At 43.4% G+C, this 12,383-nt stretch overlaps 1 protein-coding gene across 3 annotated transcripts in view; it reads right to left on the reverse strand.

Annotated features, from left to right (window-relative positions):
- The window catches only part of MTM1 (myotubularin 1), a 104,160-nt gene extending 91,993 nt beyond the window's left edge, over window positions 1-12,167 (reverse strand). For 2 of the 3 annotated variants that reach the window (XM_087426810.1, XM_004443192.2), the window contains exon 1: window positions 12,099-12,167. The gene's annotated coding sequence lies outside the window, so the exon portion shown is untranslated. Of the gene's footprint in view, window positions 1-4,742; window positions 4,966-12,098 lie in introns of those variants that run through there. The other variant, XM_087426809.1, reaches the window with a different exon arrangement.
- Between the last annotated feature and the right edge of the window lie 216 nt (window positions 12,168-12,383).

The following is a 12,383-nucleotide window of genomic DNA, read 5'->3' on the forward strand; positions in this document are numbered from 1 at the left end:
CATCTCATAAATTTTACCATACCTCAATTTTTAAACAAAAAGCAATGCTTACCACAGCATGAGTGCCCACTCTATTTAACAGATGGGCTGCAAAATGATTTTGGCCTAAAGCCAAATGCAGAGTCCCCATTCAAAGATTTGACACCATTGAGGATATTTTTTAAGAGGTGCTGTGGTCTCTGAAGGCAATTCCAAAGAAGAGTTCCAAAAATGGGCTGGATAATTTTGATTTGGAGCTTCCTGTCCCTTCTCTACATGGAGTAGAAGTAAAAAAAGCAGCAAGTGAGGTTTTCGAATTTTACCTAGGGTTTCCCAATTGTTGAAAATGCTGGGCTTGATACATCTTAATTAGTCCTGATTTACAAGAGTAGGCTGACCTTGAAGGTTAGCAGAGATCAGCAGCAGGACAAGTAGCCTGCCCAATAGGCAGTTTGCCCTACTAGTTAGAAGAGTGTCCACAGGGAATCTCCAAAGACTAGCTTCATTAGAAGCCTTGGAGATTCAGAAAGAGAAAGACTTGCAGTGACTCAGAGTATGGACAATGGTTATCTTCCTACTTGGGGCAGTTACCTATTATTCCAGTCATAAATACAAGCGGCCACTCATCCCTACTATAGAAGAAGGTGAAAGGACCAAACACACGAACACACACACACACACTTCTAGAAATTGGCACTATTAGCAGGGAGGAAGTTTTTGTAGTTGAGGAAGAAATAATCTAAGAAAAAAGGCAGAAATAAAAAGGCAAGGGGGGGCTGGCCCCATGGCGTAGTGGTTAAGTTTAGCACACTCCGCTTTGGCAGCCCAGGTTTGTGTTTGTGGGTTTGGATCCCAGGTGCGGACCTACACCACTCATCAGCCATGCTGAGGTGGCGACTCACATACAAAACAGAGGAAGACTGGCACAGATGTCAGCTCAGGGACAACCTTCCTCAAGGAAGAAAAAAAAACCAGGAAGATTGGCAACAGATGTTAGCTCAGGGCAAATCTTCCCCACCAAAAAAAAAAAAAAAAAAAAAAGGAAGGAGATGAAGAGGAACCAAAACCAATGTCAAAAGAATGGCAAAGAGGGGTTGGCCCCATGGCCCAGTGGTTAAGTTCGGCACGATCCACTGTGGTGGCCTGGGTTCGGTTCCTGGGTGTAGGTCCATGCCTATGCTGTGGCGGTGACCCACGTACAAAATAGAGGAAGACTGGCACAGATGTTAGTGCAGGGTGAACCTTCCTCAAGCAAAAAAAAAAGAGGAAGACTGGCAACAGATGTTAGCTCAGCGTGAATCTTCCTCAGCAAAAAAAAAAAAGGATGGTAAAGAAAGAGAAGATGAAGAAATTTCAGTAATATAAGAATGCCACATATGAATCTGACACAGAGAATTTCCATGGCTTTTAAAGGAGCAATATATACTGCTCCATAGAAGAATAAAAAGAATTCCCAAGCTCCAGATGGAAATTCTGTTATCAACATTAGGAGGAAAAGCTGGGTAGTGGTGGTTGATAATGGGTATGAATGTGGTGATATGTAAAGTCAATAGGGCTATTCACAAAGTATACTATTTTCCTGAAGATTGTATCTGAGATATGGCTTCTACAAACATCGTTCAACAGCTAATCATGATTAAAAAAAAAAAAACTCTCAGCAAACTAGGAATAGTCAAGGGCACCTATGAAAAAACTTATAGCTAACATCATACTTTATGGTGAAAGATGAAATCCTTTCCGACTAAGTGTGGTAAAAAGGCAAGGATGGTTGCTCTTATTGCTTGTACTCAATCTTTTAGAGATCATAGCAAGTCTAATAAGTCAAGAAAAAGATACAAAAGGCATAACATATGGCAAGGAAGAAGTAAAATTGTATTTGCAGATGACATGAGCAAGTATGTAAAAAATCCTAAGAATACTACAGAAAAACTAGAACTAGTAAGTAAATTTAGTAAGGTTGCGTGATACACAAGGTCAACATAAAAATTAATTGTATTTGTGTTGTTACCAATGAACAAATGGACACTGAAGTATAAAAATATCATTTGAATAACATAAAAAATGAAATATTTAGGGATACATTTAACAAAATGTGTACAAGATCCATACACTGAAAACTATAAAACCCTGCTAAGAGAACTTAAAGAAGACCTAAATACACGGAGATATATATCATGCTCAAGGATTGGAAGACTCAATATTGTTATGATGCCAATATTGATCTATAAATTCAATGCAATCCCTAACAAATCCCAATGGGCTTTGTCAGAAATTGACAAGATGATTCTGAAATTTGTATGGAAAGGCAAAGGACCAAGAATAGCCAAAATAATCTTGAAGGGAACAAAAAAAGAACAAAGTTGGAGTACTTCCACTTCCTAATTTCCAGACTTACTATAATGCCTCAGTAATCAAGACAGTGTGGTACCAGCATCAGGATAAACATACAGATCAATGGAACAGAACAGAGTCCAGAATTAGGCCCATCTTTTGGAGGTCCTAACAGTGGTCAACTGATTTCCAACAAAGGTACCAAGGTGATTAAATGGGAAAAGGATAGTCTTTTCCACAAATGATGGTGGAACAACCTGATATCCATATGGAAAAATAAGTGAATCTTGACCCTTACTTCACACGATATACAAAGTCAAGTTGAAATGAAGTACGTATTAGTTTTATATTGCTGCATAACAAACTTAGTAGCTGTAAACAACACACATTAATTATTTCACAGTTTCCATGGGTCGGGAGTCTGGGCACAGTTTAGCTGGATCCTCTGCTCAAGATGTCACAAGGCTGTAAACTCAAGGGAAGGGGATTACAGAGGGTGTGAACACTGGGGTTTGGAAATGAGGAGGGCCACTCTAGGGTCTGTCTGCCACAACAGATCTAAACATTAGAGCTCCTACAAAAGTCCTAGAGGGAGACACAGGGGAAAATCTTCGTGAACTTAGGTTAGGCAAAGACTTCATAGAGCACAAAAAGTAGAAACTACGAGAGGAAAAAAAATGATAAACTGAACTTCATCAAAATTAAAAACCTTTGCTCTTTCAAAGGCACAGTTAAGAAAATGAAAGTGTAAGCCACACTTTGGGAGAAAGTACTTGCAAATCACATATCTGATAAAGGTCTTGTATTCAAAACATATAAAGAATTCTTATAATTTAATAATAAAAGACAATCCAATAAGAAACAGGCAGAAAATGTGAGCAGACACTTCACCAAAGGAGACATACCAACAGCCAATAAGTACGTGAAGACATCTCACCATCATTACTCACCAGGAATATGCAAATTAAAACAACAGTGAGCTACCATGACACACCCAATGGAATGGCTACAACTGTAATAAGACAAACAATAACGAGTGTTGGTGAGGATGTGGCCCAAGCAGAACTCTCATACTTTACTTTGCCAGAAGGGAACGAAAAATGGCACAGCCATTTTGGAAAATAGTTTGACAGTTTCTTGTAAAGTTAAACATACACTAAGCATATGGCCCAGCAATGCCATACCTAAGTATTTACACAAGACAAATGAAAACATGAGTCCACACAAAGACCTCTAAGCAAGTGTTCATAGCAGCTTTATTCATAATGGCCAAAGAGTGAATCAACTCAAATGTTCATCAACTAGTGACTGGACAAATTACATCACAGCCACGCCATGAAATACTACTCAGCAACAGAAAGTCACCAACTGCTGATACATGAGACAACATGGCTGAACATAAAACACACTACGCTAAGGGAAGAAGCGAACCACAAAATACCATATAAACCTACCCTCAACACATTTCAAAGAACTATGAGTATTCAGACCACATTCTCTGACCATAATGCAGTTAAGTTAGAAATCAGTTTTAAAAATACCTAGAATATATATTTGTAAATTTAAAAGTACACTTCTAAAGAACTCACAGGTGAATGAAATTATCACAATGGAACTTAGAATATATCAGAACTAAATAATAATAAAAATACTATGTTTTGAAACATCCAAACAGCAGAATAAATCCAAAGAAGGAAGGAGAAAATGAAGAGAAGAGTGACTTCCAGGAGACATTTTAAGTGAAAAAAAGCAAGAGGCTGAATAGTGTATGTAGTATGCTTTTTTGGTGTAAGAAAATGCAAATGTGTGTGTGCTCAAATCTGCAAAAGAAGAAACATAGAAGAATGAACTAAAAACTAATAATATTGATTATGGGTGGTGGTGGGGAGAAACAGCATGCCTGGCAGAAGACAGGGATGGAAGCAAGGCTTTTTGGAATATACCTTGATATAAATTAGACCTTAAAATCATAGAATGTTTTTACTCATTAAAAATTAATCAAAAAGAAACTTGAGAATATAATTATGCTCATTCATTTCCACATACTGACAAACCTCATTCTGCATAACCACAACGGACAAACCTCTGGTAAGACTAATCAAGAAAAAAAGAGAGAAGGCACAACTAACAATATCAAGATTTAAGAATGAAAAGACAGATGTAACTACAGATATGGCAGATAGTAAGTGGTAGTTTAAAATCCTCCCACACCAAACACTCTTGGCCCAGGTGGCGCCAGGGCAAGTTCTACCCAACATTCAAAGAACAGAGACCCAATGTTACACAAACTTCCAGAGACCTGAAGAAGGGAATATTCTGACTCACTTTACAAGGCTAGCAAAACGACACTAAACGACACAAGACAGTACAGGAAGATTACAGCCAAATCTCATTCACAAATATAGATGTAAGAATACTGAAGAAAATATTACCAATCAAATCCAGCAGTAAGAAACACGTTGGGTTCACGCCAGCAATGCAAACCTTGTTAACGCTACAAAGTTTTATTGGAAAATCCCTTCAAATGGCCCATCGCATTAACAGGTTTAAAGAGGGAAAAAAACATATCTCCATAAAAGCAGGAAAGGGGTTTGATAAAATTCAACATCCATTTATGCAAAAAAAAATGTGCACTAGAAGTGCGCCTACACAAAACCTAAAGTAAACAAAATACTTTATGGTGAAATATGGAAAACAGCGCGCCTTCTCGAATACGGATCCTGGGCCCCACCCAAACCTAGAGAATCAGAAACTCCAGGCTTGCTGCCAGGGAACTTGTCGTTTTGGAAACGCCCTCAGGTGATTCTGATGCGGCTGGCTACTCAAAGTCAAAGTGCGAGCCACAAGCTGCAGCAGAGGCATCACCTGGGACCTTGCTACAACTGAGGAGGGCTCTCCCGCCCATCCCAGACCCACTGAATAAGGATCTGCAGTTCAACCCGAAGTCCAGGTGACTCGCAGCGCTGTCAAGTCAGAGACGCGCTCCTAGAGCAGCTGCTCTGAGCTGGGCTGCATGCCAGAATCACCCGGAGCGCTTTAAAAAAATGCAGATGTCTGATCTCCCCCGAGATCAAATAAATCTGAATGACTGTGGGTGGGGCCCAGGCAGCAGGTAGTTAAAGCTCCCTAGGTGATTCTAATGAGCAGCTATCTCGGCAAACCACTGGTCTGTAGTATTCCAGCACAAAGAAACTTCTGTTTAGGGACTCCGTGCCCTCTCTGATGAGCCAGAGAAGGAGGCCTTCCTCGAGTTCTTTGAGGATGCCCCCAAGAAAGAAGCTCACATTTCACACGTATACCAACGGCGACTTCTTAATACGGCTTACCAAACTAAAACCGAGAAAAGAACGCTTGGCAATGATGTGGGGATGTTGTGAGGATTCAAATGAGATGTATGGAATAGCACTGGGCTAAGTGCTTGGCACAGATTACACCGAACGTTAACGCAAGTTATTGCTGAGGTGGCAGCGGTGGCTCTAACTGCTATTCCGGCATTGACAGCAAATCTGATGACATCATCGGCAAATCAAGGCCAAAATGTTTTGCTGATGACATCATCAGCAAATCAAGGCCAAAATGTATCTCTCGAAGCTTCGCTGTCCAACACTGGAGCCACTAGTACATGTAGCTCCTGAACACTTGCAATATGGCTAGTCCAAATCGAGGTGTGCTGTAAATGTAAAATACACGCCAGATTTCAACAACTTAGTACAAAAGGGGGGGGCATCTCACTAATTATTATACTGATTACAGTTTAAATGATAATATTGTGGATATACTGGGTTAAATAATATATATTATAAAAATTGATTTTATCTGTTTCTTTAATGCAGCTACTAGGAAAACAGATTACACATGTGGCTTGAATTATCTTTCTACTGGACAGTATGGTCTCGAAGGATGGGGAGCTAGGATGTGAACTGCTACTTAGACCAGCCTGCTCAAACTTTAATTTACATACAGATCACTGGGGGGCCTTATTAAGATGCAGATTCTGGCTCTGTCAGTCTGGAGGGGGCCTAAGATTCTGCATTTCTCCTAAGCTCCCAGGAGCAGGGGCATCAGGACAATCTTCATCAACAAGGAGAAACTGTTTTGGTGGCATAGAAGTGATGGGAACCTCTGGAGAAACAATCACGTCATCTCAGAGTTGATAACAGCGAAGAAAGGAAATGGCCAGCAGGGTTACACTCAGCCTCAACTTTAAAAATCAGTTATTATGTCTCGGAGCGAGGGCTACAAAGAGGTGAGGACCAGCTCCAATTGCCCTCCGTCTGTGAGGGGTGTAGAGACGTTCTCTCACAGATCCGGAACCATTGACGTGTGCAAGAAACACCTCAGGACCAGGAAACTCAAAATGGAATCTTGACTGGGGTTTCTTATAACCTGCCCACCCCATAACCAGTGTCAATGGCAGCACCCTGCTGGGGTCTCACTGAAACTAAGTGCAAATCTTCCTTCTCACTGTGACCCACAAATAGTACTGACACGTCATACCCAGAGGTCACTGCTGAGCAGGTACATTTCTCATTTCAGTAAAACAGCTCAGCCCAATTCCAGGCCTGCTGGAACGAACCCTGACCGCGCAATCCCCATTCTCCTCAGTCCCCGCCTAAGTCATCTCAGGGCCATAACAAAACTTAAGGGTCACACAAGGGCATTTCAAGTCCACCACCTAATGCTAAGAATCCCCTTTGTGACCCACTTCTGCCTCCAGAGCTCCCACGAACGGAAAAGCATGACACTCTGAAGTAGCAGCCCATTCCACTGTAAGAGGCTCTGGGAAACAAACCATGCTTCCTTCCCGCAAAACTCGCAAGGACGTGATATCAGTATCTCACAATTACCACAAGCTAAAGAAAGGGCATCGCTGTGTGTCAAGGTCTGCAGGCAAGGGAATAAGAGCTGAATGAGTTAAAAACAAGTTACTTTTATTTTTACTTTCAATTATTACCCTTCAACTTCCCTTACCCCTTCTCATCAACAAGCAAAGCAAAAACGAATCTAAACTCAAACTGCTCATCACAATAGTCCAAAACTCCAGAAGCTGGGAAGAAAAGGGTGGGAAAGCAAAGTGTGAGACCTCTCCCACCACTGGACTGACTCAAAGAGCTTTCTTATTCATTTGCTAACTGACCATGGAAAGAAAGGCTAAGCCTGAGCTCCATTTCATCCTGCAGTCAGGGAATATGATCTCGAAACATACAACAGAATTGGCTGAAATGAACACATCCAAACAATTCTAAACTCTCCACCCTTGTCCAGCTCAAGTCACAGAATGGTTACTAAATGTCTATTGCGGGTAGAGGGCCATGTTAGGTGTCACTGGCCCAGCAAAACAACCTCAGCCCCTTTTATTACAAGCTAGAAAGATGAAAAAAATTAATACTGAAATACTCAGGTGTTACCTATCAAGACAAGGAGTCGAGGAATAGCAATACTAACCCAATATAAGTACGTGAAATTTCAAAGAGCTACTTATGGAGTCATTTCGAGACACTGAGAGACAAATTCAAATAACAAGAAAAGAGTACTCAGCACCCATTCTCTTCCAACAAGTTGAGGACCTGGAGAGCAATCAAGTCCCTTAATTTCTTCTCATCCTAATCCCAGGAGCATGAGCATCCAGTCTAGTGTGGAAGGAGGAACTCAGCAGGGCCTCAAGCTGCATCGAGGAGCTAAGGTGATGTGCTGACTGGAAAAAGGAAAGACTTCCCTTCTGAGACACTGCAGAAAAAGGCAGGCAATATTCCCTGATGCAGAGGTTGCCTTGCTCTCGCCCTGTGAGTGCTGGGTATACAGTACTATCATTTTAGGAATGAATACAATGGAAGCTCATAAGGTGTACTAATGGCTTCGGGTCCATTTGAGAGGGCAATAAAACACTTGCACATTTCAACGCTGACAGAAGAGGGAGAGCAAGGCAGAGGCCGCACCTACAGCTACGGGGCAGATGGGCCAAGAACAGGAAGGACGCTGCCCTCTTAGACCAGTTCTCCAAATAGCGACGGCTTATATAACACATGAATGCAATAATAATAATGCCCCACAGTTTACAAAGGGTGCTGATGCATATCTGCTTCTCTCAAGAGCTCTGGGAGCTGGGTAGTGCAGGTTTTCTTAGCTCTGTCTTACAAATGGAAGACCACCTGCAGCGAGGTAAAATGACTTGTCCCGTGTCACAGGGTTCAGAAGGGGCAGAACTGAGACTTGAACCTGACTTCCGGAATCCAAACACAGGAAGCTTTCTACCACCTCACACAGACAAAAGGCTCCTTTGCCACTCCTTGTTCCTCGGGTAGAAACAGAAAGAAAGCACTGGCGCACAATGCCAATTTTCTACAGAGATGCCTGCCACATTCTTAAAAAGAAAAGGATGAGACTGCCCTGGTGCCCCTGTGGAAAAATACATTGTAAACATTTAATATGAAAAACCATCCTCCAACTACAGGATGCCAACTGGATATCACTCAACTAACTCCAACTGGGTCTCCTGGTACGCTCTTGCTTTCAAAGCAGAGGAATTAGAAGACGGCCTCTCTTGCTCTATTCTTGTTTGTAGTAACAAACAGAATATGGCCTCGAGTAATTTCTGAGTCCAAACAGTAAAAGGAGCTTAGCACTGCAAGACTGTGGACACTGCTGCCAATAACACCTGAAACTAAAAGCTAGAGTCAACAATGAAATGCAGAGAAATGTCTACGAAATCACACTTACTGCATTTCCAGAAGTTTATTAGGACATATCGAGAATCATTTTTTCCTTAAAAGAAAAGAAGGGAGTTCCATGTAGTTCAAGTCAGTGAGTTAACTTTTCTTGAGTGCCTACTATGTGCCAGACACTATCCTAAGCACTTAACATAGATTATCACGCAGTCCTGCCTACAACTCTTTAAGGAAGGTACTATTATTATTATTTTCATTTTACTTATTTTTATTTACTTATTATTATTTCATTTTACAGATAAGGAAACTGAGTCACAGTAGAAGTAAGTAACTCGCCCAAAGTCACACAGGTAATATGAAACCAGGATTCAAATCCAGAGTCAACACCTTATAGATAAATGACAACCCCTGTCCCCACATCTGCCAAAAAGGAATAATGAACTGAGGAACCAGAAAATAAAGGAAGCAGAACTTCAAAGAGGTCAGAAACAGGGAAGGGAAATTACTAAAGAATAATAAAAACAACTTCTTATTCTCTTATAAAATTGAAAACCCTTTAGAAATAACAAGAAACTCTGGCCTTTGAAATCCTTTGGCCACCAGTTCAAAATATCGCCTACTAAGCCTTGAAGGGGCTGCTTTTCTCCTTAGTTTGGAGCCCTCACTAAGAGCAAGAACCACATGCTCTTTGAGTGGTTTTTAATGTTAACTACACTTTGTTAATTCTCCTTTTATTTTGGAACAAAGAATATTGGAGTATTTTTTGTAACTTTAATTATTTTTCAGAACCTGTAAAAATTTAAAAATTTGCTTTGAAGCCATTGAACATACAGAATAGGAGAGAACTGAAAAGGTACTAAACAGATGAACTTTCACAGTCAGTTATCATTAATGCCATTTTATTTGTACTCTTGTTCTTAAGAAGTTGAGTGCTTCTTTCCTCTAGAGCTAATCTCCAAATGAACTAGTTTCTTTACAAACCACACAACACACGGATTGACGATCATTTCAGATTGTAGGTTCCCAGTACAAAGCAGTGTGCAGGAAGAGAAATCCTTGTGTAAGGTAGCCTGAAGCCAGCAGACACTGGCATGGAATGAACAGCCAATACTGACCTCAGCAGAGCCTTCTGTAGCTGCAGTGAGACAGCAAGGGATTTGGAGACCACCTCCCTGGGTGTTTGAAACCACTTACTGTTTGCATATAAGGGGGAAAATGCAAGTACAAATGAGGCTGTGATGACCTTATCATCCAAGAGGCAATCGCTGGAGAAATGAGGACTCCATAGAATCTCTGATTCAGACAGATTTACTTTTGGATTCAATGATTTGCTTTAATGGAGCAGCAGCCAACAATCTAAAAGTGGCAATTCAAAGTAATGCCCCAGTCACTCTCAATCATGCCAGCCTGTTTCACTGTCATCGCAGAGTTTCAGAGCTCTATTTTTCTTCATAGTGCTCATCGCCACTGGAAAATATATCATTGTTTATTTTTTATTGTCTGCTTCTCCACACATCATAAGCTCTGTAGAGCAGGGACCTTGTCAGTGGTGCGGTCTTCTCAGTGCTTGGGACACTGCAGGCATACCATGGGCATTCTGGGTTTGATCAATGAATTAAACCACTGGCAACTTGATAAATATGTTAGAACTTTAAGGAGTTCTAACTTTAAGGAGACCAACCATTTAATAACCATACTAGAATCTAAAAGCCCCAGTGAATGTTCTCCACTTTCAAGCACCTCAGGAGGCTATTATACACTGGCAGCAGCACTGGTTTGAATCTACTCCATGGTGTGGAATCTCTCAAGGGTCGATTTGGTTTTGTGAAAGAGCCAAAAGTCATTCAGAGTTAAATCTGGTGAATAAGTGATCATGCCCCAAATAAATGGTAGATAAAAGCAAAATGTGTCTATAAATCAACAAGTCTGATTGTCTTCTTTGGCTTGTAAACTAGTTTTGAAGTCAATTCAAAATGGTTTGAACTACAGCAAAATCGCTGGCTCAGTCTCAAGACTGTAAGATGCATGGATACTTCACAAGGAGCAAAAGTGAGCTGTGATAAAAAGTACTCTGGCTAGATAAATGCCAAGATTACCCCGCCCCCCGCCCCCGAGACCTGACCTGCGATATTAGTTTTGCTATTAAGTTGCCCCGAAGCCTAGGTCACATTAGTTATCCTCTCTGGGCTTCAGTTTCCCCATGTGAGAAACAAATAAACTATATGAACTTCAAGATCCTATTCAATTCTAATATGTCATGATTCCATTCTTGTGAAGGTCTAGTATGTCAGTTTAAAAACCAGTAGCAATCCACTTTGCGTCACACTTTGTGTCTATAAAGCCTATAACATAATTTGTGCAGCAGATTCATTTCATATTTGCTTAAGCAAAAACTAAAATTAGTTTTCACTTCCTGAGCGCAGCAAAAGACAGTTAAGGGAGGCAACCCGGCAAAGGGCGCTTGCTCGTGCCTGTGCATACTTCCGACTGCGTATCAGGGAACTAAACGTTCCCTCTCCGATCTTCCCTCAACTGTTGCAAAAGCAGATAAACCTCCCGTGCGTGACACAGAAAACACTGGCCGAGAACGCAGATCGAAGCTTCGCGGCCAGTGCCGGGCTGCGGCGGCTCCACAGGACTCACGGGGGATGCGGCGGGCACCCACCCCGAGCGGAGGGCCAGGGTGAGGACCAGCCGAGGCGCGTCGCCGGGGAGGCAGGGCGGCTGCCCGGCCCGCTCGCCGCCCCGGGACGGGGAAGCAAAGTCCGGACAGCGGCCGCGATGCCCCCACACCAGCCCCGGTCCCGGCCCCCCGGCCCCCCGGCCCCCCGGCCCCGATTCCCGTCCCGACCTTCGCCCGCCGCCGGCCCGGGACCTTGGGCGGGGAAAACCAGGGAAGACGGAGGCACCTGCCTGCTGCTCCCCGGCCTCAGCCCTGATCGGCGGGGACAGCGAAGGCGCTCGGACGAACCCCCCACCCCCACCCCCGCGGGTGCTGCAAGGCCCCGGGGGACCCGCGGGACCTGCCGGCCCGGGGAGCCCCAACTTCTTCCTCCCGCTCCCCCCCCCCAAGTCCCCGCAGCACCCTGCTGGGAGCCAGGCCAGCCGCGAGCGCGAACCCACCTCGGGCTCCGGGCGCCACCGCCGTTGCCAGGCTGCTCGGCTCCCGGGCCCCGCTCCGCCCCCTCCAGGGCCCGCCCCCTGCGGCCTCTCCGCCCCTGACCACCGCCCGCCGCCCTCCTCCGTGCGCCGGTTGGCTGGGGGCGTGTCACGTGACAGGGGCGGGGCGGGCAGAGGACACTGGGTGAGCGTGGGGAGCCGCTCCAAGGGGCGGGCCTCTTCGCCCAGGAGGCTGCTGGGAAATCCTCTTTGAAGAGTTCAGCGCGTGGAGGCAACTGGGAGTTGTAG

This window comes from Ceratotherium simum, chromosome X (genome assembly GCF_057802395.1).
Source record: "Ceratotherium simum simum isolate JZ-2026a chromosome X, ASM5780239v1, whole genome shotgun sequence".
NCBI lineage: Eukaryota > Metazoa > Chordata > Mammalia > Perissodactyla > Rhinocerotidae > Ceratotherium > Ceratotherium simum.